At 42.5% G+C, this 23821-nt stretch overlaps 1 protein-coding gene across 1 annotated transcript in view; it reads right to left on the bottom strand.

Moving 5' to 3' along the window:
* LOC126339596 (ras-related protein Rab-37) overlaps window positions 1-23821 on the bottom strand; it is an 871353-nt gene that overhangs the window by 274317 nt on the left and 573215 nt on the right. The window lies entirely within an intron of this gene.

Genomic DNA, 23821 nt, shown 5'->3' with positions numbered 1-23821 from the left:
CGTTCCAATTTATGTTATTTGTAATTGTAATCCTTGAGTATTTAGTTGACTTTACAGCCTTCAGATTTGTGTGACTTATCGCGTAATCGTAATTTAACGGATGTCTTTTAGTACTCACGTGAATAGCTTCACACTTTCCTTTATTCAGGGACAATTGCCACTTTTCGCACCATACAGATATCTTATCTAAATCAGTTTGCAAGTCATTTTGGTCATCTTATGACTTTAAAAGACGGTAAATGACAGCATCATCTGCAAACAATCTAAGACGGCTTCTCAGATTGTCTCCTATGTTGTTAATATAGATCAGGAACAATATAGGGACTATAACACTTCCTGGGGGAACGTCGGATATTACTTCTGTTTTACTTGATGACTATCCGTCTATTACAACGAACTTGACCTTTCTAACAGGAAATCACGAATCCAGTCACAAAACTGAGGCGATATTCCGTAGGCAAGCAGTATAGTTAGAACACGCTTGTGAGGAACGGTGTCGGAGCCGTCTGGAAATCTAAAAATATGGAATCAACTAGACGTCCCCTGTCGATAGCACTCATTTCTTCATTAGTATAAGAAGCTAATTGTTTTTACTTTCGATTGCCCCGCAAATTTGGATACCGAACGATTTGACCAAAAGGCCAAATGGTGCCTCACAATGAGGCCTCTTTAACTCAGTTAAGTCCTGATGATCCTATCCCACACGAGTATGTGGCTTCTCCGTGTCCTCTAGTCATCTGACGCAGTCCAATACTCTTATGGAAACAACACTAAAAACCACCAACGCTAATGCACTCTGGTGGTCAATCATCGTGTTACAGAGAACTGCAACTCCAATTATTTACATATTAGCTAATAGTGTGTACGTATACAAAGCTATACTGACGTCCGACCATGTCTTCTGTGGGCTTCAGTTTTTCTGTCAGGCAGAGTTGTATTTCAAAGTTGCTGTAAAAATCTCAATCACGGGAACCGGAGAATTATCATAATGAACAGTGACTGCCGACACAACGAGACCTTAAAATGTTCTGGAACGAAACTTGATGACTGTTGTAGAACTTTGCCTCTTTTATAAATATTATTCTCTCACCCCCCCCCCCCCCCCCCGTCCGATTATAAACCTATGTTTTTACACTGTTAGACATTAAAACTGTAATACTAGAAAGGATACCAAGAAACTTATTGTGTGTTAATAGAGCAGTAGGAAGCTTACATGATTAAATCTGTGGGTGATTTAATTGCGAAATTTAGTATTCTGAGCTACCACTTCTGGAAACAACAATGACTAACCGTTTTGGGCATCGAGTCAAACTGAACATGGATGACATTCGTGTACGTCATTCCATGCCAGATCTCTTCAGTTGCAGTGGCTAGCGAGTGGCGGCATGCCAGAGAACAATGTGTGTCCCCCTCTCGCGCTAGTCGCGTGTGGCCGATGTGGTCATGGATCGTGTTGAGTATGACACTCCTGAACCCATTGATTGCACAGTCATACAACAGCAGAGGGATCATGACCAACTAGAACAGTAATATCTCGGAAAGACAAACCACACTCTAGATGAGCCACTATCACGTTTGTTGTCGGAATTACAACAGGTGCTGTAAGTCATTTCTCCTCCTTACACGAGGTGCAACAGGATTTTCTCACGCACAACTAACGTTCAACGGCGATTCCTCGATGAGAAACCCGCTGTGTAATTTTTCCTTATATACATAACGTAGATGGCGTTCCTTTTGCCAACATATTTTTGTTCCGCTGAAATAATTATCATTAGCATGTCGATACCAATTGACGCTTGTTGCATGTCACCTTCACGGTGTTGCAATTTCAATGCTAGTAACGCACGGTGAAGCTACTTTTCCTCATAAATAATTTTAGACAAACTAGCAAGTAGTTGTGTGAGTTGCAGGGATCGTGTACAATGCGACTAACGATGTTAGGTTTATTTATTACGTTTAAGATGCTTCCAGTTTCGTATGAACTTTTTACCGCTATTTCGCTACTATTCATTCAGTACGCGTGTAGCTGCTGTCATTCGACAGTAAATTTTGTTTTGGATAATACAGTTATACACTAGTCGAAATTCGACTACGAATTTCTTATTGCCTGTGTTCTCCGCTGCTTCCTATTGATCAGCATAAGTCATAAATCTGGAAATTTCTTTAGACACACCTGCAAAATTAATTCCGCTAGTAATGTCGACTTCGATGCATTCACTGCAGACAACTTTTTTAATACATCTTCACCGTTCAGCTTTGTATCTCTTCTCGACTCCCTATTTCAGTGTATCCGGAGGCAAGCGCATAAAAAGTCGCAACGGACCCGCCGCATCGTATTCTGCCTCTCTTATTGCATTTTTTACTTATTGAAACCCCCTCCCCCCTACCGAGTCTCCCCGCATTGCTGACCAGTGACTACCACCTACCATACCGAACAAGCTGTGTGCTGTGAAATCGCTTTTTCACCTCCTGACTGGTCTTTCATTTCTGTCTCAATCAATCAGAAGCCTAAGTACTGAAAAACGGCATCAAACGACACGTGTCTCGTGATTTCCAGTAAGCCCCCGCAACTGTTCTCTATAAAAAAAATGTATTGTGACCCTTGCTTTCAAGTTCTGTATGAATGACCCGAAAGGTTTTTGCAGATGATGTAGGTACCTATAATGTAGTATTGTCTAAAGAAAAGCTGCACAAATAGACAATCAGATGCTGATAATATTTCAAAGTAGTTGAAAGACAGACAACTTGGTTTAAATGTACAGAAACGTAAAACCGTGCACTTTAAAAAATGTAGAAAAGTGGCAGTTTGTAACTGCGATATCACTGAGTCTCAACTGAAAACAGTTCACTCACAAACACCTGGGTGTAGCACACTGTATGGATATAAGAGCGAAACATCACAGAGGCTCTGTCACAGGTACGTCAGAGAGCAGACTTCGATGTATTATTAGGATGCCAAGATAATGCAGTCCGCTTATAAAGAAGACTATTTACGAAACAGTCATGGGACGCATCCTACATTATTACTCACGTATGTGTGACACATTTGAAAATACTGCTCAACTGTGTGGGATCCATACCAGACAGCACTGATAGAAGATATTGAACTTATACAAAGACGGGTGTCAGGGAAGGTCGCTGGTTGGTTTGATTCACTGAAGAGCGTCACGGAATCCTGCATGGCAGACGCTTGGAAACAGACGTCAACTACCCCGCTAAAGCCTATTGACAAGTTTTAAGAACCAGTTTTAAGTGAAGAATCATAGGAATATACTTCAGTGCCCTAAGTGTCGTTCCCGTAAGAACCGCAAAGAGAAGTTGAGACTAAGTACAGAGCGCACTCACCCATTTAAAAAATCATTCTTCCCGCGCTGGATCAACGAATGGAGAGGACGGAAACCCTAACATGTGGTACCATGCTAGATACCCTCTACCGTGCACTTGACAGTGTTTTTCCAGAGTATGTATGTAGCTGTAAGTAGATGAGGCATACGAAGGGTTGTACGTCGGACGGGATGCCGGTTAATGCACCGTGCACGGTAATCGACTGTAGAAGCAAATGAGAAGTCTCAGCATTGACCGAGGCTGCCTCGTAGATCTTTACCAAAATGAGAAAAATAGCTTGTTGGAAGAAGTGACAGAAAAAGCTGAAATGGGAATCATGGAACTTATAGCATGGCGAATCAAAACAAGCAATAACGTTTGAATAAAGAATTAAAAGAATTAAGTGTTAATTCAGCGCACTGAAGATTTTTCTTCTTGTCGTGGGGGGTCTACAGTTGTGGCTCTATCGCGCATCCCTGTCACCAAACACACTATCTCGCCATTGTTCTTCATCCTGTCCTATTCCTCTTCTCTCCATTGTTTCTTGGATACCCTTTGGTTGTCATCCTCTTCTTGTCCTTTCACCAGGTTGCCATGGATGTGCTCTCTTTAGCCATCTGTCTTTTTCCAGTCTTTCTTCATTTGCCTAATCACCCAAGTTATTTTTCTTCTATTATTCCGGAATGCTTCAATGGATGTGCCTCCTTTCCCTGTCTTGCTCATTTCTTACGCGGTCATGAAGGGAAATTTTACGTGCTATTCTCAAATTGTCCATTTGTAAAGCTCTAAGTCTCTCTCCATTTCTTTCTTTGAGTTCAGAACACTCCCATGACTTGTTATTGGTTCCATGATGGACTTGCTCGATCGCATTTTAAACTTTAAACTCAGTTTTGAGAACCGAAGTACAGGGTTTAAGTTCTGGATAGCTGTCCTTCCTGCTCGATCCGTTGTAGGACGTGTCTGTCCTGTCATCACGTGATAGATACTTCAAAATTTCACCATACTCGAAGATTTCACCATACACGAACCTTCAGGAATACTAAGACAGGTGCCTGGATTCTGACGCTACATACTGTTTTCGTGATCCAGTGCAAAATACAATGCGTGCAGGTACATGAAAACGCATGACTGAAGGTAACCTGGGAACAATGTTCAGAAAACTGTGTCGTACAGACTTTACACATCCCGTAACATTTTTCTACACAGATAGCGGATGCTAACAACCTCTACAAGTGCAAATCACTTTCAACTGTCTTTTCTGTCATCATTATCACACTGTAAATTAAACAGTCTGAAAAGCTTGTAAGAATGTTTCAGGCTAGGCCGTGCTGAGAAATAATTGTCAAGAAAAAAATTCGGTGCGTCGCGCCGTTTCAGAGTTAATTAGCATTGAAGTTAGCCAACCAGGCCGTTGCGAGCGCTAATTCAAGCGACTGGCCAAATACGTCCAACTAGTGTCAGTTGTTCTCACAGCCTAAATGATGCTGGCACGGTAGCTCAGCGTGTTCGGCCAGAGGGTTTAGCTGCCCTCTGTAATAAAAAACTGAATTAATAGATCAACAACGGCCCGCATCTCGTGGTCGTGCGGTAGCGTTCTCGCTTCCCACGCCCGGTTTCCCGGGTTCGATTCCCGGCGGGGTCAGAGATTTTCTCTGCCTCGTGATGGCTGGGTGTTGTGTGATGTCCTTAGGTTAGTTAGGTTTAAGTAGTTCTAAGTTCTAGGGGACTGATGACCTAAGATGTTAAGTACCATAGTGCTCAGAGCCATTTTGATCAACAACGAATTTACACCGATGTCTTACGACGTCCGCCCTGAGCAGATGCAACGAACAAAAGTGAACAAAATGAGATTTAAAAAAAAGATAGAGCACGAGATTGCTCAGCCTTTGGCTCGGGTTCGATCCTCACTACCAACCCATCTCCAATTTTTATATCGCTCTCTTGTTTGGTTTTAAAAAACTAAAACGAAAACGAAAACGAAAAAACACGTTTGGTGGCACTGTCTCTGGAGAGCCGCTTCAATTAGCTCGAGCAGCGTCACGACAACTCAACGCTAACTACTCAAACGATGCAACGCATCGAATTTTTTTTCTTAAGAATCATTTCTCAGCACGACCTACTCTATTACATCCTTACAAGCGTTTCAGGCTGTTTCTAACAGTTCTGTCTATTACAGATTCACAAGACAGTTATTTTCTAATAATTGACCTTCAATTGACGAAGTGCATTTCAAACCACTAACTTCTAGTTTGTTAATTTCCAAGAATCGATAGTCTTTATAGACAAATGCTTCTGTTTCTTCATTCAATGGAGTCAATTAACTATAGCTGCACGAATGGAATCGAGTGAGCAGCACTGAGAGGATTTTTGTCCTTGGGTGTGTTTACGAGCCTGCCGTCGGCAGATTTCGCTTGGACCATGGGAAGCAGTTCGAAGCTGTTCTATCACGGATCTACACCACTCTCGGTCAGCAGCTAGCTCCTCTCGACCTCTGCATATCTGCTGGTCTGCACCGCTTCAACCAGCAAGTTTTGTCCTTTTCATTGTTTAGCCAGGGCCTTTCAAAATGTCTGAGAGGGTGCCTGCAGACTTCCGTTGTTATTAATATTGCTCTGGTGTCTTATATATGAAGCAACGTAACTAATCACGAACTACACTCGTTGTTATATGATTTATGTGACCTTTTTCTGAGTCATCAGTCTTCATGTAGATGACACGCACCTTGATAAAATACATTCTCTTGATTACAATCTAATAATGCACAACGCTATCAGGTAACATCATGGCCAACTGGGAAAGGCCGAACTATGAGAAACACCCCAAATAGGCACTGGTGAACTGTAGTTTCCCAGTAATAATTACCAACTAGCTGGGAACATCAAACTGTTTGTCATATACGGGTTTAAAGTCCAAACTTCTACCTGTCGGACGAGGAGACAACCCTGTTAGTGATATTGAAAGGGGCTGAGTTATGTCTCAATACTGGATTTCATTCTTTTCTGTAACTTTCACAATCATTCACAGTATTAGAAAACGTAATGCACGAGTACTCATGATAGTTACGGACACGATAAAATTTTACAGCTTCAACCTGAACACCGACAAAGGTTTGGTGATTGTCAGGGATATTTTTTGAGCATTTTGGTGCGAAGGACCCATGGTCTCTCGTGGGTCGTTACAGAGTAATTGCGTATAGTTTGCTTTCTCAGGCCATTTTATTTTTGTATCTGAATAACAGTACAAATGTATGCAACGTATGCGCTGTGTATCTTGTTTGGAAAGGAACGTGCTGTTCTCTCACGAAAGTTCCCGTTGACAAGAGCAATGCCCCGTTTATGTCCGGCCCTCAAGCTTGCGTTCTGTACTACTCGGTTCTGTGTCAGGTCTGTTTTTCCGACAATGTTAGTTGACCGTTAACGGCGATAGACAGCACTATGAGTAGGTTTACTGATGAAAAGTTGGCCGATATGCACCTCGGGTGTGGGTCATATAACGTCACCAGTAAAATACTAAGAAAAGACTTAAATACATTATTTGTAAAGAAGAGACATTTAAAAATTGAATAATTCGCTCAGGCGAACATACATTTTTCTCATGTATCCGTAATATAATAATTTCCCTGTGTAAGTATCGAGGGCAAAGAAATATAACAAAATGATGCAAAGAGACGAAAAGATACACTCTTTTGTTAATTTTTTAGTCGTCTTTACTTCTTCTCTTGTCTTGGTCGCGTGTTGACGGACATCTTACTAGTGTTGGCAAATGTAAGCATATTTGTACTAATTAAGCAGATAATATATTGATTTAATATTATTGTTCGCTTTTAATTTGTAAGAGGTGATTCCGATTTCATTTCCGCCTTCCTTGAATTAACCTGCATTCGAGTTATTTACAGTGCAACAATCGCAGCGGCTGATGCAGCCAACGACGCCATTACGTGGCGATATTAACTTATAAAAATTAGCAGAAGCGAAAAACTCGCCCGCTATTAACATAATATACACTTTTCTCCGCAGCCGCCCGACGTTGCAGAAAATACGTAGCTCTAAGATGCTTATTTTCAGTACAACAGCCGAGAGCCAGAACCAGGACTCCGACTACAATGCAATTGTTAACGGAGGTAAGAAAAAATACTCTCGCGCCTGTGTGGGCCGCGGTTGTAATTAATAACTAAAGATTTTTTGCTCAAAAGTGAATTGACTAGCCGAGGAAAGTAATATGAAAAGTTTATTCCATTGTTCAGCTTACATGCTCACGTTTTACGATTCAGCGAGTCTAACGCTCATTAACGTAACAAATAATTTAATAATTAATAACTAAAGATTTTTTGCTCTAAATTGAACTGACTAGCCGAGGAAATTAATATGAAAAGTTTATTCCATTGTTCAGCTTACATGCTCATGTTTTAAGATTCAGCGAGTCTAACGCTCATTAACGTAACAAATAATTTCCACTCAAGATTAATATTGTTAAAAAAAGAGAACTTGACAAAAGCATTGGACTGTAAATCAAAATTGAATGAAATATTTTGATTAAGGCCCCCCACGTAAGTAGGCAACAATCACCATTACCAATCAATTTCTGTAGTAAATAATAAATTAAATTACGACGGCCGACGGACGTGAGAGATAACTGAATGCTATAGAAGACAGCATGGCTGTCGTTCCCGCAGCGGCGGCAACCCTTTCACACTACTTTTGCACTTGTACGTTGGCGCCTAAGAGAAACTGATCCTTCGGTGTTACGGTAATTGCACATTACTGGCTGTTTCACTGTTGTGAAGATAGGTATTTTCAAAAAGATATCGACAATAACATAACCACAGAAGACATCTACACCTAAGTATAAACTCAGCAAGCCACGTCGCGGTGTGTGGCGGAGGATATTTTATGTACCATTCTCACTTCCACCCTTTCCTGTTCCAGTCGCGAATGGTTTGCAGGAAGAACGACTGCCGGTAACTCTCCGTGAGCGCTCGATTCGCTCTAATTCTACGTTCACGTTTATTTCGCGACATGTATCCAGGTGGAAGCAGTATATTTGTTATTCTTCTAGGAAAGTTTGCTGCCGAAACTTAAACAGTAAACCACCCAGCGAACCAAAACGCCTATCTTGCGGCGTCTGCAATTAGAGTTTTGCTTGATCCACTACCTCTGATGCTTTCTTCCTTATTAAATGTTCCCTGCAACGGAAGGCAGTGCTCTTCTTTGTACACTACTGGCCATTGAAATCGCTACACCAAGAAGAAATGCAGATGATAAACGGGTATTCATTGGACAAATGTATTATACTAGGACTGACATGTGTTTACATTTCCACACAATTTTTATGGATAGATCCTGAGAAATCAGTAACCAGGACAATCACCTTTGGCCGTAATAACGGCCTTGATACGCCTGGGCATTGAGTAAAACAGAGCTTGGATGGCGTGTACAGGCACAGCTGCCCATGCAGCTTCAACACAGTTCGTCAAGAATAGTGACTGGCGTATTGTGACAAGCCAGTTTCTCGGCCACCATTGACCAGACGTTTTCAATTGGTGAGAGATCTGGAGAATCTGCTGACCAGGGCAGCAGTCGAACATTTTCTGTATCCAGAAAGGCCTGCAACATGCAGACCTGCAACATGCGGTCGTGCATTATCCTGCTGAAATGTAGGGTTTCGCAGGGATCGAATGAAGGGTAGAGCCATAGGTCGTAACACATTTGAAATGTAACGTCGCCTGTTCAATGTTCCGTTAATGCGAACAAGAGACGTGTAACCAAAGGCACCCCATACCATCACGTCGGGTGATACGCCATTATGGCGATGACGAATACACGCTTCCAATGTGCGTTCACCGCAATTTCGCCAAACACAGATGCGACCATTATGATGCTGTAAACAGAACCTGGATTCATCCGAAAAAAAGACGTTTTACCATTCGTGCACCCAGGTTCGTCGTTGAGTACACCATCGCAGGCGCTCCTGTCTGTGATGCAGCGTCAAGGGTAACCGCAGCCTTTGTCTCCGAGCTGATAGTCTATGCTGCTGCAAACGTCGTCGAACTGTTCGTGCAGATGGTTGTCTTGCAAACGTCCTCATCTATTGACTCAGGGATCGAGACGTGGCTGCACGATCCGTTACAGCCATGTGGATAAGATGCCTGTCATCTCGACTGCTAGCGATACGATGCCGTTGGGATCCAGCACGGCGTTCCGGATTACCCTCCTGAGCCCACCGATTCCATATTCTGCTAACAGTCATTGGATCTCGACCAACGCGAGCAGCAATGTCGTCATACGATAAACCACAGTCGCGATACTCTATAATCCGACCTTTATCAAAGTCGGAAACGTGATGGTACGCATTTCTCCTTTTTACACGAGGCATGACAACAACGATTCACCAGACAACGCCAGTCAATTGCTGTTTGTATGTGAGAAATCGGTTGGAAACTTTCCTCATGTCAGGACGTTCTAAGTGTCGCCACCGGCGCCAACATTGTGTGAATGCTCTGAAAAGCTAATCTTCTGTATATCACAGCATCTTCTTCCTGTCGGTTGAATTTCGCGTCTGTAGAACGTCACCTTCGTTGTGTAGCAATTTTAACGGCCAGTGTTCCCTCTATCAGTCCTGTCTTGTACAGATCGCAGACTGACTAGCAATATTTATGTATTGGTCGAACGACGGTTTTGTTAGATATTTCTTTTGTTGATAGACTACACTTCAAGAGGATTATTCCAGTAAATCTAACTCTGGCTTCTGACTTTTCTGCGATTACGTTTAGGCAGTCGTTTCACTTTAAATCGCTCCGTACGCATACTCCTGGATATTTTATGAAGAAACTGTAATCAAACAGTAAACAGTTTTCCTGCCTGTGTATTCGCAATACGTTGCACCTATTTATATGACGGGTGAATCACCACTTCCTGGACCAAGCGTCGATACTGCGCAAGTCTTCCTACAGTTCGTTTCACAGCGTCGTAACTTCTCTTTATAGAACAGCTTCATTCGCGAAAAACCCCCACAGAACTTCCTATATTGTCTACTACGTACGTCATTTACTGCCTTGGGATATGTATGCATTTCGTTTCCCGTCTGAAGACTTCTCTACAATTAGCATGACATGCTGTGTACTGTTTGCTAGAAATTCTCTGGTCCTGTACACCAAATATTCAGAAAATATTTCTGGACAACTTGCCAAATTTCGTCGGCGGAATTCAGGTTCACCCTGTAGCAACATGTTTTTTCCCTTCTATTAAATTTGTAACGTACGAAAAATTTTTGTTTTGGCTAAATTTATATCTCGTATAAGCTGTTTTTGCTGAAAAATAAGATCACATCGGCATCCTGTCTCCCACATCTTCACCACACCCGCCCTTTGCACATATAGCATTCAAATGGCAACCGTTGAAGGCTTATCACTTAAATCGACAAGCTCACGTTAAACCATATCAAATCACTTACGAGTACAAATCACATGCCAATATAAGTATGGAATCGAATTTATACAAAAATGATATAGCTAATTCGTAATTAGTTGTTTTTTTAATTAAATTTCTGAATAATTTGGTAGGGAAACAATTATGACAAATCACCAACTAAAGGATCCTTGCGAGTTTTGGCGAAAGCGTATTAAAAGCTATTGCATTGTTGTGAAGGTACTTTCACAAAAAAGGGAACTGTGCCATCGAACAAAACAACTTACTTATGAACCTCCGCATACTGATGGAACGTAGGACCAAACTTGGGTTATTAACATCTTTATTTTCATTCAGTATCCGTCACAGTTGTGCTAATAGTCATTTGTTTGTGGTGACTAGTTTCAAAGAACGACGTTAGATGCAAGTATAATCATACACTTCACCTCAACGTACATGTCAGTAACCAAATATACATTACTTCTCAGTAGTGGACATTACGTAGTCGCAACATGGTAAATCTCGTATGAACATACAGGATGAATTCTTTCCAATGTAACGCAGCCACTGCCCTTCAGCCACAATTTTTTACGTGAACTGCACTCTTGGACTTGTTCCGAATATTAGCTTATATACACCGTTGTCACTTTGTATTGCAAACACTTACCGCTGAATTTGGTTTTAGCACAGCTTTTTGCGAGATGTAAACGTTGGCTCATTTGGATATGAGCGTTCTTTTTTATCATTTGGACAGGAGCGTCCTGAAATGCCTGACAAGGCACAAATTTATGAAAGTCCATTCTACTGATGGAGGATATGTCCAGTGACTTGGGTTATTCAAATCTTTATTTTCCTTCGATTGGAAAGAATTCGCATTGTATGCTTATACAAGGTTTATCATGTTTTATCTGTGTCATTGTTAATGATATTGTGAGATTTACACTGGTGGAATTGTACGATTACACTTACGTTTAAGATCATGCTTTGAAAATGGAAGTAATTGTCGGAAACTAGTCACCACAAAGAAATGGCTGTTATAGCAACTATGACGGATATTGAAGGACAAGAAACATAATCACATTACTCTGTAACGAGTCTCCGTAGACCATGGATCTCTTGTATCGAAAGTCTCTGAATACATTCCTGAACAGTCTCCGAAGTTTTGTCGCTGGAGTTCAGTTTCACCCGGTACACATTACACCCTGTAACCGGTGCACTGTTCGGAAGAAAAAAGGTAATGGTAAAACGTTTCAACTGGCACCTTGCACATTATTTTCGCTCCGGGTCACCAGCATTTTCGTCGATGTTCAGAAATGAGTGCTTGATATGTATTCAGTTACACGAAGCCCCGAGAGTTTACAGTAAGGTACGAACTGTATTTCTACGGTCACTATACTTCTACACGAAAAGCTTTAGAAAAAGGGGCACCTTGGTCCTACTCTCAACAAGCCCCTGGCAGCTACCGCTTGAACCACACGAACAGGCGGCCAGACTGATTGGTTTTTACGCTACTGAGTGGCGGTGCGGCTACAGTGGGCTCAGAATAGCGCGGAAACACTGTCGCGCCGGTTAGAGTGCACCCCGCCTCCGGTCGGCGAACTCTGCTGTAACAACGCGGATCGAGTAATTAATTAAATTTCAGATGAAAATGTAACACGAAGCGGACCAGTGAATCGCAAAATTGGCTCTTCTGCTTCCTGAATAACATAAATGACAGCGAAAATCTGGAACTGGGCGTAAAGAGGATCGCCGTAGTAAACCAGGCACACGCGCTGGCCTTTCCATTTGGGAACCAAACAAGCGCGGACGGGCTGGGCATCCGGAAACATGCCGGTTGCACCTGTCATGTCTGCACCGCTGTTCAGAGATATCGTTACGAACAAGCATTGCAGCTTCTTGATTATGAGATAGTTAACTTACAAAGCTCCTACGAGAGGAAGTTTCCTAATTAGACAGAAAGCTGGGCAACTCATCATTCTAGGTCAGCATTCCTTAAGCTGGATTCCGAACAACCGTGGACACAACAAGGGGGTTCCCCTTTTATTTCATAACATTCAAGAAGAAAAACTTAAACAATAGAAATTAACGCACCTACTAAAACTTGAAAGTTTAAATGAAGCTTTTAAACTTTTTTTTTTTTTTTTTGCAAATGAACGGATTATTAAGTAACACAATGAATTGTCGATTTGAGACTTGCACTGAGGTGACAAAAGTAATGGGATACCTCCTAATACCGCATCGGACCTCCTTTACGTAGTGCAGCAGTTCGACGTGGCATCGACTCAACAAGTCGCAGGAACTCAGAGCCAAGGCTGCCTCTATAGCAGTCCACAATTGCGATACGGTTGATGGTGCAGGATTTTATGCACGAACTGGTCTCTCCATTATGTCTCATAAATGTTCGATGGCATTCATGTCAAACGATCTGGATGACCAGATCATTCGCTGGAACTGTCCAGAACGTTCTTCAAATCAATCGCGAACAACTGTGGCCCGATCACATGGCGTACTGTCACCCATAAAAACTCCGATGTTGTATGGGAACATGAAGTCCATGAATGGCTGTAAATGGTAGCCAAATAGCCTAACATAATCATTTCCAATTAATGATCGCTTCAGTTGGACCTGAGGACCCAGTCCATCCCATGTAAACACAGCTACGCCATTATGGAGCAACCGCCAGCTTGCAAAGTGCCTTGTTGACACCTTAGGTCCATGGCCTCGTGGGGCCTGTGCCATACACTAACCTCGCCAACAGCTGTTACCAGCTGAGGCCACGATTTTCAGATCGTGTAAGGTGCAGCCGATTTGGTCACGAGCCCAAGACAGGCGCTGCAAGCGATGTCGTGCTGCTAACGAAAGCATTCGCATCTGTCATCTGACGCTTAATTTCGTCGTACTGTACTAAAGGATACGTTCGTCGTACATGCCACATCAATTCAAGCAGTGTTGCTTGGTTCTTAGTACTGACAACTCCATGCAAACTCCGTTGCTCTCGGTCTTTAAGTGGAGGCTGTCACTGCGTTCTCAGCGATAAAAGATAACGCCTGAAATCTGGTATTCCCGGCACACTCTTAACGCTATGGATCTTGGAAAATTGAATTACCTAATGATTTCCGAAATGGATTTTCCCATGCGCCTAGCTGCAACTAAAAATCCCCATTCAAAGTCTTAATTCCCGTTGTGCAGCCATAATCACGTCGGAAATCTTTCCACGTGAATCACCCGAGTGCAAATGACTGTTAAGCGAATGCACTGCCCTTTTATACTCTATGTAAGCGATACTATCGCGCCAGCCGCTGTGACCGAGCGGTTCTAGGCGCTTCAGTCCGGAACCGCACTGCTGCTAAGGTCGCAGGTTCGAATCCTACCTCGGGCATGGATGTGTGTGATGTCCTTACGTTAGTTAGGTTTAAGTAGCTCTAAGTTCTAGGGGACTGATGACCTCAGATGTTAAGTCCCATAGCGCTCAGAGCCATCTGAACCATTTTCGATACTACTGCCATCTGTCTGTGTGCGTATCGCTATGCCATAACTTTTGTCTCCTCGCTGTATACATTTATATTGGTAATGCACGACCTTCAATCATGCCAGCTGAAGAGTACGAAACTGTTATTGATCTGACACGTGATTCATCTCTGCAACAAAAACTACTACTGCAATAAAAACTAACGCCGGCAGTAGATTTATGGTGCTGCTTAAAAAATGAACGTTCTCAGCTGTTGAAAAAGTCCGTGTTGGTACTTTTAACATTTACAACTTCCTATATGTGGAAAACAGGGTTCTCAGCTTATGTCTTGACAAAGAGTAAATAACGCAGCAGACTTGATCCCGGACACGTCTTGAGAATTCAACTTTCTCGCATAATGCATAAAATTAAATAAGTGTGGAAAATAGAAACCTGACTACTCATCAGATTAAATTTTGAAAGTCCTGTTTGATTATGTTATTTTAAATGTATGTTCTTATGAGAAGTTTAAAGCCAATTTTGAAATTTCTTTTTGAAGAAAATAAATATTATTTAAAATAACTGTTTTGTTCTTGTAAAGTATTTATTTATAGAAATATTTCTCTTCTCTCTCAAACCTGAGGCTTGCTTGTCCGTTGCGATTTATTGGTCCAAATTATAGATACTATAGAAAGATATCAAAGGTTCCAAGGCAGAAGTGGAAATTAGAAAAGGGGTCCACTTATCGAAAATAGTAACGAACGCTGATCTGCACTACGGCTGAACAATATGGCAGATCACTGACATAAGGTAAGGGCTGTAACGGGCCAATGATTGAATCCTCTGAGGTTCCCGTTATAATTTCTCCCGACGCAGGTGACGTGACGTCCTCCTTTGTATTACTCGCCTATCCTACGGTAACTTTCCGCATTTTCTAAAAGTGCAGAGTATGTAATCTTAGTCTTTTCAATTTTAGTATAAACGAAATGTTCTTGTAGTATCAACATATAAATACATACATCTGTTTTCTATTCTGTGTCAGGCATCACTAATGACGAGCTGTAGGTCCGAATACAGGCCTGGAAAACAAGTACTTTCAAAGCACAGCTCATGGGCTACAAAAGGACGTTCATCATCAAATAGACACAAGCCGGGAAACACCCAGCACACAATGTTTTCCATTCGCGACTGCCTTTGCATGGAACTGACACGAACTGTGACGTCGAAAAGAATGGTATTGACTATTACGGGAATGGGAAGAATAAACTGGTTCCCGTGGCTATCTCAAACAACAACGTATTTGTTTAAGTGGAAGTTCGATTCTGATGACATACTGGCAGATCAGTGACAATGTGCTAATTTCTACAGTTGAAAAGCGGTTAAGACAGCTTCCCCCCTTCCTTCCTCTCCAGAAGAGAACGCAATAAAAAAAGAGAACAAGAAAGTTACACAACGGGAAGCCCTGCAGGAATCGTGGGGCGGTCCCCGTTTCGCTGAAGTTGCGAGCGGCACTTCGGCGAAAGGTCGCTCGCTTTCCGCAGCAGGAGACGTTTGGTCGCACAACTATATTAAACTTAAGTAAGGTACCATCGTATAGGCCACTGAGTTTCGAAACAGACAGTACTTCAGTTTGAAACGATTTATTTCTTTAAGTATGTTGCAAATAAGGAAAGTAGCAGTAGTAGGAGCTCATGCAAGTGACTTAAACAGATTCTGCTTACTGTCGTTTCTAGGCAAAATTCATCTACCTCTTTACGAAAAAATGGTTGTGATCGCTCAAGTTCCATTAGCTTAGCAACGTTATAGAGTACAGCACTTACATCGAAACAGTTACCTTTTACTTTTAATTACCTAACTCTCCTTGAGGTATTTCATTAGAGTATTACTTTCAATTATGTCTTACATTAGCAAATAATTATCATGGATGTTTATGTTATAAAATTTATCTTCGTATGTCGTAAACTGTCACAAATTAAAACCAGTCTAATGAAATTACATAGAACTTCTGTCTCAAACCTAAAGGCCCTTTAGATAGATAATGAATCTAGATTTTAATGCATCGTCGGTGCATAAGAGACGCTACTGTTTAAACTAGGCACATGCGGGGCGTGAAAGAGCTTGTTGACGTGGATCCAGAAGATTTCTGGGACGTCAGAAAGCGGAATTTCACGCTGCGGAGCATTCCCAACCGTGGAAGGGAGAATCAGACGCGTCAGATATTTGCAGCGTGGAGATAAACGTCGAAATGAGATACAAGATCGCTTTGTATGTCACAAACAGAATTTACAAGATGACATACTGGATTACGTCGCTTGCAGGTGACGCCAACGTTGTTTTTTTTCATTTTAACTTACGTGCTGTCAGTATACGGTCAATCGGTTCAACGCACACATTCTCTTAACCGTATAACATATTGTACCCCCGTTTCCTCCCACATGAATTATGGAGAAGGCCTAACTGAATGATGCACAGTCTCATTTCACGGCTATGTTAATTACAGAGAGATCGGTAAACACTTTGCTTTTTCAGATGGAACTATACATCTACATCGATACTCTGCAAATCACATTTAAGTGCCCGGCAGAGTGTTCATCGAACCATCTTCACAATTCTCTATTATTCCAATCTCGTACAGCGAGGAAAGAACGAACACCTACGTCTTTCCGTAGAGCTCTGATTTTCCTTATTTTATCGTGGTGATCGTTTCTCCCTATCTAGGTTGGTGTCAACAAAATATTTTCGCATCCGGAGGAGAAAGTTCGTGATTGGAATTTCGTGAGAAGATCCAGTCACAACGAAAAACGCTTTTGTTTTAATGATGTCCATCCCAAATCCTGTATCATTTCTGTGACTCTCTCTCCCATATTTCTCGATAATACAAAAACGTACTGCCCTTCTTTGAACTTTTTCGATGTAGCCCATCAGTACTATCTGGTAAGGATCCCACACCGCGCAGCAGTATTGTAAAAAAGGACGGGCAAGAGTAGTGTAGGCAGTCTCCTTAAGAGGTCTGCTACATTTTCTAAGTATCCTGCTAATAAATCGCAGTCTATGGTTAGCCGTCCCCACAACATTTTCTATGTGTTCCTTCCAATTTAAAATTTTCGTAATTGTAATTCCTAGGTATTTAGTTGAATTTATGGCCTTTAGGTTTGACTGATTTAAAGTGTAAAAGAAGTTTAACGAATTCCTTTTAGCAACCATGTCGATGATCTCACACTTTTCGTTATTTAGAGTCAATTGCCAGATTTCTCACCCTACAGGCATCTTTTCTAAATCGTTTTGCAATTTGTTTTGATTTTCTGATGACTTTATTAGTCGATAAACGACAGCATCATCTGCAAACAACCTAAAGCGGTTGCTTAGATTGTCTCCCACATCGTTTATATAGGTAAGGAATAGCAAAGGGCCAGTAACACTACCTGGGGGAATGCCAGAAATCACTTTGGTTTTACTAGATGACTTTTCGTCAATTACTACGAACTGTGACCTCTCTGACAGGAAATCACAAATCCAGTCACATAACTGAGACGATATTTCACAAGCACGCAATTTCACTGCAAGCCGCTTGTGTGGTACAGTGTCAAAAGCCTTCCGTAGATCCAGAATTACGGAATCGATTTGAAATCCCTTGTCAATAGCACTCAACACTTCAAGCGAATAAAGAGCAAGTTGTGTCTCACTAGAACGATGTTTTCTAAACCCATGTTGACTGTGTGTCACTAGACCGTTTTCTTCGAGGTAATTCGTAACGTTTGAACACAATATATGTTCCAAACTCCTGCTGCATACCGATGTTAATGATAAAGGTCTAATTAAATGGATTACTCCTACTACCTTCCTTGAATATTGGTGTGACCTGTGCAACTTTCCAGTCTGTGGGATCTTTCGTCAGGCGAACGGTTATATATGACTTAAGTATGGAGCTAATGCATCAGCATACTCTGAAAGGAACCTAATTGGTATACAGTGTGGACCAGAAGACTTGCTTTTATTAAGTGATTTAAGTGGCTTCACTACTCGGAGGATATTTACTTCTAAGTTACTCATGTTGGCAGCTGTTCTTGATTCGACTTCTGGAATATTCACTTCGCCTTCTTCTGTGAAGGCATTTCGGAAGGCTGTGTTTAGTATCTCTGCTTTGACAGCACTGTCTTCGATTGTATCTCGATTGCTGTCACTCAGAGGAGGCATTGATTGTTTCTTGCCGCTAACATACTTCACATACGACCAGAATCTCTGTGGTTTTTGTGCAAGGTTTCGAGACAAAGTTTCGTTGTGGATACTGTTATAAGCATCTCGCATTGAAGTCCGCGCTAAATTTCGAGCTTCTGTAAAAGATCGCCAGTCTTGGGGATTTTGCGTCTGTTTAAATTTGGCATGTTAGTTTCGTTGTTTTTTGCAACAGTGTTCTGACCCGTTTCTATTGTTAGTATCTTCGTTCTGCACGAGATAAATCCAACGACGTTAAAATCAGATTACTAATACTAGAGTAATTAAGATTTTAAAACTTATAATTTATCTTTTTTGAACATGAACCTGACTGTTGTCTCGTGCGGAAGTTATTAAATGGCATTTTGGCGTCCAGCTCATGGGGCGTTCTAGCTTTACGAAAGTAAGAGTGTCTTCTTACAAAAGCGGAATAAAAGAGAAAGATGCCCACCACCTAACTACAGTCACTATTCTGCTCTTCCTTCTGCCAGAGCTTTCAAAGAAAGGTGCATATCAAAAATTGAATGGGTTTGTGAACTACGAAATTTAGGCGTAACAGTTGTTGAATAACAACTTCGTGTCATTACTTTAATGTTAAGGTACACACACACAACCTACTGTAAGCGCCAGCGACTACAAATGTCTATCGCTTATTGAACACTTCACGCTACCAATAAAACTTTAAGGAAGTGTTAATGATTACTTTTTACACACACTTGGAATTTAGCAGAATAGATTGGTAATCAGTGTCTCGTATTGTTACTTTGAAAGCATTTTTTTTGGCAAACCGGTTTTAAGTAGAACAATGTTTATTGGCATTAACAAACTAAGCATAGGGTAAATTAGAATGTTAGTGGTGTTTGTTCGGGAATTATAGTGCGAGTCGTTTACGAGGTATCGTATTTTGAAAATTTTCGACACAGGCACTTGTAAATACTTTTGGTAGCACAAACTAAAGAACAACACAAGTGCATATACTAGTTGTATGGATTCTGACCAGTAACCAGACAACAGACCTAGGGTTTTGTTCAAAAAGAGCACCGACAATGGCAATTCGTGCATGCTGTTTGGTGTGGAATGACTGCGGTACACGTACTATAACTTCAACGGAGATGTCCGAAGAGCCTGAAGTAATGCGTCTTTGTATATCATCGGATGTAGTCGATATGTCCTCGTAGACAGTGTCTTTCAGCTTCCCCCGCAGATAAAAGTCTACAGGCGTCAAATTAGGGAAACGGGTCGGCCGAGGCACAGGTCCTCTGCGTCCAATCTAACGAATAGGAAACAATTAGCGAAGACATGCTGTAGTGCTTGGTGCGCTATGGGTTGGACAGCCATCATGTTGGTACCACAGGTTGCTCCTAGTCTGCAAAGGAACGTCTTCTAGCACCCGTGCAAGATGGTCTGTTAGGAAGCTGCGATATCTGTGCACATTCAGTGATCCGTCTATGAAAAACTGGTCTATGAGCTGACGGTTCACTAACCCATACCACGCGTTTACACTCCATGGACGCTGCGGCTTCAGCTGACGAAGCCAACAGGGAGTGTCAACAGTTCAACAGTGCATGTTTCGGCGGCTTACCTTGCCATGATGGGTAAATTTGGCTTCATCACTAAACAAGATAGATGATATATCTGGAGTATCCTGTCTTAATGCCCGTGTACAGAAGTTAACTCGATTCTCATAATAGTTTCTACGCAGCCCATGATTGGAAAGACATGTCACACTGACTTCGTCACTGCTTCCACTACCACTTTCACAGAAGTGGTTGAAGAGGTTGACAAATAACTGCCTAGTTGTTCAAAATGTTCAAATGTGTGTGAAATCTTATGGGACTTAACTGCTAAGGTCATCAGTCCCTAAGCTTACACGCTACTTAACCTAAATTATCCTAAGGACAAACAGAAAGACGCACACCCGAGTGAGGACTCGAAACTCCGCCGGGACCAGCCGCACAGTCCATGACTGCAGCGCCTTAGACCGCTCGGCTATTGCCTAGTTGGATGACGTCTATTGGAACATCTTGCCTCATACACCGTACAAGAACGAACTGCATTCTTCGTATTCTCTCCACACACCACGAGCATGTCGGCTTTTTCTGCGTTGGTGAATACCATCGTCCACTGACTACCTACTGGTTGCTCTGTCACACATTGACTACCAAGTCGCACTGCACTGAAGGAACACACAAGCATACTCTTAAGCAAACTTAACAATATCGTACCAAGCAACTACGCACGTTGAATGGCATAAACAAATGCACACGCACGCACACACACACACACACACACACACACACACACACACACACACACACACACACACACACGCGAGCACACACACACACGCGCGAGCACACACACACGCGCGAGCACACACACACACACACACACACACACACACATATGCGCACACACACACATGCACAAGCGCACACACACCCGCACACAGCACATCAACGAACTCGCCACTGTGCCGCTCGAACCACTCCATCACACTCCTGGCCTTGTGACAAAGCTGAAGAGCTGTACGTTATCTGCAACCAGTGCACTACACTCCTCGGCAGTCGTGGTGCCTTGTACGACCACCACTGGACCCATGGATGCCCATGCGAATGTTCCTCAGAGCATAATGGTGGCGCCGCCAGCTTGTCTGTGCCCCACCGTACAGGTGTCAAGGAGCTCTTCCCTTGGAAGTCTCTCAGACCTACGATGGCCAGCTTCTGTAATGAGGGGGTGACTATCCAACCCCACGACGTGTGGACATTGTTACAGCTTGGTTTTTGCCACGTGTTCACCATAGCACACTTTGAAGACCCGGTAAATCGTGCAGTTTTCGAAATGTTCCTGCCTCTGGGCCATCACAATCTCCCTTCAATCAAACGCAGATCGTGCACCCCTTCACCATTCTACACACGTACAGTACGCTCACTGATACTACATGCACCGTACATGTGTGACTAGCAGTCATTCCTCGCTGGGTGACGCTGCTATCGCCTGGACGGATTTATATCGATAGTAGGTCAAGCACTCCGCCGTCAGGACACGAGTGGCCTACCGGGACCATCCGACCGCCGTGTCATCCTCAGTTGAGGATGCGGATAGAAGGGCCGTAGGGTCAGCACACCGCTCTCCCGGTCGTTACGACGGCATTCTTGACCGACGCCGCTACTATTCGGTCGAGTAGCTCCTCAATTGGCAACACGAGGCTGAGTGCACCCCGAACAATGGCAACAGCTCATGGCGACCTGGATGGTCACCCATCCAAGTGCCGGGCACGCCCGACAGCGCTTAACTTCGGTGATGTCACGGGAACCGGTGAATCCACTGCGGCAAGACCGTTGCCCTATCGATAGTAGGTCAGTGGTCATAATGTTCTGGCTGATCAGTATAAACAATAGACATTGTTTCATTTAAAAAAAGGGTATTATTATACAAACAATACAGTTTATAAGCATTATCACAATCTGTTTATTGACTTACTGACTAAGAATCCATTCTGAGAAAACCGTACATCTATAGCTCTTAATTTCCTCAATATTTGAAATGCAAGTTTTTGGTGAAGTCTTGAAAGAATATGGTTACAAACACTTCTCTAAAACTTCGTTTATGCCGTGAAGTGTTCAAAATACCCACCACCTACTGCAGTAGATGCTCGTAGTTGCTGGCGCATGATCTTCTGGATAGACTGAAGTGAGTAGTTAGGTATCACTTTACGTGCTGCAACAGTGCGATGTTTCAAGTCCTTTCGGATTGTTGTAACGTGTGCACAGACCTCATCTTTGACAATAACCCCCCAGAGAAAGGAGTCCGGTGGCGTCAAATCAGGCGAACAAGCTGAGTAACTGATAACGCCTTTACGTCCTACACAGCGACCAGGAAACAACTGGGTGGGTGCTTCCTAGCTACAATCGGCAGCCATCGTGTTGGTGTGAGAAGATGCATATTTCAAGTGGTACAACCAATAGGAAAGCCAGTAGCTATTCGGTTAAAAAATACGGGTATCTTTCACCTGTTAATGTTTCTTCAATAAAGCAGGGCCTAGCACGTGGTATACTGTAGTCCCGCTCCCTACCTGTACACTCTACTGCCCCGATGTTCAACGTGCCTCAGCTAGTTCAGATACTCTGCGGCACAACTCAGCATATTTCTAACGTTTATCATCCCATTATTTCTGAAGATAACTTCACTGATAAAGAGAATTCTTTGAAGAAAGAACCTCCTGATTTGTCAGAATCCATAGACAGAATTCCATGCATCTTCTATCCCTCTAGTTAATCTGCTGCTGGAGTGACACACAATACGGGTGGAAGGTTTTTCGCGCAAAATGCGAACAGTGCTGAGTTAAATTATTCCAGAGGCACTCGCAATTTCTCTGGAGCTAACACGTGAATTATGAGCAACGGCTACCGAAACATCTGTTTCGCTCGCTCTACTCGTGGCAGGTTTCGTCCTTAGCGTCTGCGTAGTACCCCAGCGCTCTTCCAGTAACAAGTTTTCGAACATTCGCTGATTTGTTATTCCTACTGGACACCATCTGTTTTTCTTTTGTGCGTAAAACTCAACGGTTATCTTCGCGTTCCTTCTGCATTCTCCGTAAAGAAAGAGGTTATCTGGTTTTCTTGCTTGATGGAAGACACTTATTTTTTTAATACTAACCAGCAGTCGACTCACGTATACGCCACAGATAGAATGAAAGCTACATTTCCTCTGAGCCTTATTATCCGGTATCGCGGCGGTGCAACACAATTTTCCTCCTTATCTGAGGAGTCATAGCGCCAGTTTCTCTATTTGGGTGTGAAATCACGAACTTCCACATAAGCCAGCAATCGGTATCACCAGAATGAGATTTTCACTCTGTAGCGGAGTGTGCGCTGATATGAAACTTCCTGGCAGATTAAGACTGTGTGCTCGACCGAGACTCGAACTCGGGACCTTTGCCTTTCGCGGGCAAGTGCCGCGAAAGGTATCACGTACAAAACAGGTAATTCCTAAATTAAAGTGTTTATAATTTCTCCAAAACTAGTATTGTGATTCTGAAGACTGGAACACCGATGAATTTACCTCTTTTATAATTACGAAACTAGCAACAGAAAAGACCACAGTTCCATTTGAAAAAAAAAGAGTTACAGTGATTGCGCTGTAATCAATATAGCTATGGAACGATTCTATACTTCATTTAGTGGTGACTTTCTCACAAATCATTTGCGTGAAGACGGAATTACTGTATTTTAAACGCTTCCGGAAATATTTGAGAACGGACAATCACAACAATCTCATATACCTTTACTTTAAAGAGACACTACGGAGAGTTTTGAAATTTAATCCGTGAGAGTGACTAAACCTGCTGGCCAGAGACTATCCGCAACCACCTCTGCTCTCCTTGACCGCTAAATACTGGTAGTAAAAACATCATCCACCACCAGGATTCGAA

The sequence above is a fragment of the Schistocerca gregaria genome, chromosome 1 (assembly GCF_023897955.1).
Source record: "Schistocerca gregaria isolate iqSchGreg1 chromosome 1, iqSchGreg1.2, whole genome shotgun sequence".
Taxonomy (NCBI): Eukaryota; Metazoa; Arthropoda; class Insecta; order Orthoptera; family Acrididae; genus Schistocerca; species Schistocerca gregaria.
Note: the sequence above shows the minus strand (reverse complement) of the source record. Positions and strands in the feature narration are given on the sequence as shown.